Source organism: Phoenix dactylifera, chromosome 11 (genome assembly GCF_051530095.1).
Source record: "Phoenix dactylifera cultivar Ajwa chromosome 11, Ajwa_hap1_PhDact_Kaust_v1.1, whole genome shotgun sequence".
NCBI lineage: Eukaryota > Viridiplantae > Streptophyta > Magnoliopsida > Arecales > Arecaceae > Phoenix > Phoenix dactylifera.
In genome coordinates this window covers 8,283,325-8,286,096 of record NC_143200.1, presented here as the reverse complement: position 1 = coordinate 8,286,096, position 2,772 = coordinate 8,283,325, and positions in this window count along the sequence as shown.

The window sequence follows — 2,772 nt, the reverse complement described above, 5'->3', positions numbered from 1 at the left end:
TTAAATTAATGGCATTAGTGAATCCATTTACCTCATGTGAAAAGTCAAAATTGTTCCTAATTGAGGATGAGGATGCATATATTTTTTATGTCCTTGGGTGGTTGTTATATCACATAAGATTATTTTGGTCATTTTTAAATTTTCCTGACATGGCAAATGGGTTCCTTTTAAAGTTAACAGTTTGACTAACATTCTGTTAAACTATAGATTAAAGTATTGGATAAAAATAAGCCTCAGGGAGTTAAGTGTAGATTTTTTATAATATTAGGTGTAAGTATAATTTACTTCTAATCTCAAAAAAAAAATTGTAATTTATTTTATTTGTTTTTATGCTTTTCACAACTTAAAATTTAGTGTAGATTTTTTAAGATTCTTTTATATTTTAAAAAGGCATCCTGCCAAGATTGGGTCGTGGTATCAGACCTTGAGGAAAAGCAACATATTTTTCTAGGCAAAACAAAGGCATTCCACTTAGGATATCTTAGGAGAACTTTGAGAACGGCTAAGGGAGATAATATCCTTTTAGGGGATCCTCTCCTAGAGAACTTTAAAATTTAACAAATGATGCTAGAGACAGATTCCTCCTTCTAGGCGACATGGCTTCTCTCTTGAAGATTCCCACAATATATATTCAGACCAAGGCTCTGTTTTGGCAGAGCTCTTCGTTCACCATTTGTAGAGATATATACCCGGCACATGGTGGAGGAGAGTGGAAAGGCTAGCAATCGGATGGGGAGATGAACCCACTTTCTTTATTCCAATGATGAAAATACCCCTTCAAATAATCGATCATCTCCAAGAAAATATTTCATATAATGATTCTTAAAAAATATTTTTACTAGTAATATTTTAAAAGATTAATAAGGTTTAATAATATATTAATATATTAGTAAAATTACATATTATTAAAAAATAACAAAAGTATTTATTAATAAAATAAATACTATATAAATTAATAAAAATATTTTTTTGGCTAACTAACTATGTAATTAATAACAAACAATATTTTAGAGGTGCTATATTTTCTAAATAAAAGAAAGTACCCCGCATATCGTGGGGGTTATATGCTAGTTTACATCATCTGTTTTGCATATTATATGTTTAATTTATGTGCTGTTTAATTTTTTATGGCAAATAAAATATTGTAGGGCCAATATCATTTCTTAATGAATGATTATATATGTATTCATACTATGTATTGCATATGAAGTTGATCAACATTGTTTATAAAGGATAGAAATTTTTAGTTTGATTGCGCGATGAGATTACCAAAATGACCTCGGGCATAAAAAACTTGAAATTTTTTATAATGTATCTTGATAAATATAATTAATCTAATAAAGCTTTTATAGTGTACAATTGGGTCAAAGCTATTGAAATGTTGAATCGCTCCAAAGCAGCATCTTCTTGATGGATGATTAGATGGGTGAAATTGCAAGTGTTCATTGGATCAAGTTGCACTTTTATGATGAAAGGTATGGTATTTGCTTGTACTTGATATGCATGACTTGCTAAGTTCGCCAACGATATTGAGATATCGCTAATCAGATATAGCATATTATGACACTCGCTTAAAAAAAGAATATAATGGTGCATCTGGTTATCTGCCAAAGTTAAATATAAACAATTTTAATTTATTTTGGATAAAGCATAATGACTAATTAGTCTCATTACTTAATGATAACATGAACATGTATTACTTATTTGTAGCATTAGTTCATATAATTACTGATAGCAACATAAAAAAAATTCCTTTTCTCAATGGATCAAATTTCTTGGAGAGTCGCTCAAAGGACCGTGGCAGTGTGCAGCGATGTGCAAATAGACTAGGGTCATTGCATGAGAGCTTGTGGGGTTGCATGGATGGTAGAACCTAGGAGAGCTTGGACGGCATGGTCAGCCATGGCTTCAAGGGGCCTATGGGGCATGCCGACTTGGTGGCTTTATTAAGCGAATCTAGAGGATCATTTGCCTTAGTCTCATGCTTTGCATGGTCATGTCATCTAAGTTTGGTCTATGTTCCCAAAGGGCAGCATGAACACTTGCGATTCGGTAGCGCAATGGTTATGTTGTGGCATGATGTTGTGGCACGAAAACATCTTATTAGGTGGCCAGGACTTGGCTTATAAACAAAGCCACAGAATGCGCACAGAAGTTCCTAGCTACGATACACTCTTGATGAGGGTCAATGCTTTAGCATAAAAGGCGTGCATGAGCATTATAGTTGACCCGAGGGATGCATTGCTTACAAAATATGTCCATACTTGTTTCTTGTTGAAAAGGTAGAAATAATATTCTCCACAATATGCTGGGATTTGATTTAGTTCGAATATGTAAAATAATTGCAGGAATGAAAATAATTCCTATAATATGCCTCTTGATTGGATAAGATTTTAGATTAATCTTGATATAACCTCTTTGATTCAACATTATACATAAACTGAAACAAATGTGTCTTCTAGGTCGTTGATATACATCATTCCCATGGATTAGAGAGAATTCATTCTCGAGGTGAAACCCCATCTTCATGTGATCTTTAAAGAAGTCCTTGGTACCAAGGGCAAAATTACCATCTCCATCATAAGCACTATGCCGTCTCCGTTCCGGAACTTTTTTTTTTATTATTTTATTGAATATATTCATATTAGATGAGTATGGCTCGTTCGGCCTATCAAAAAATAAATAAATAAATAAATAAATCCTTGGTGCTGAATAATGAAGACCTATCTTTTTAAAAAAAAAATCATTATCATATTGGTTCAAAAATAATCT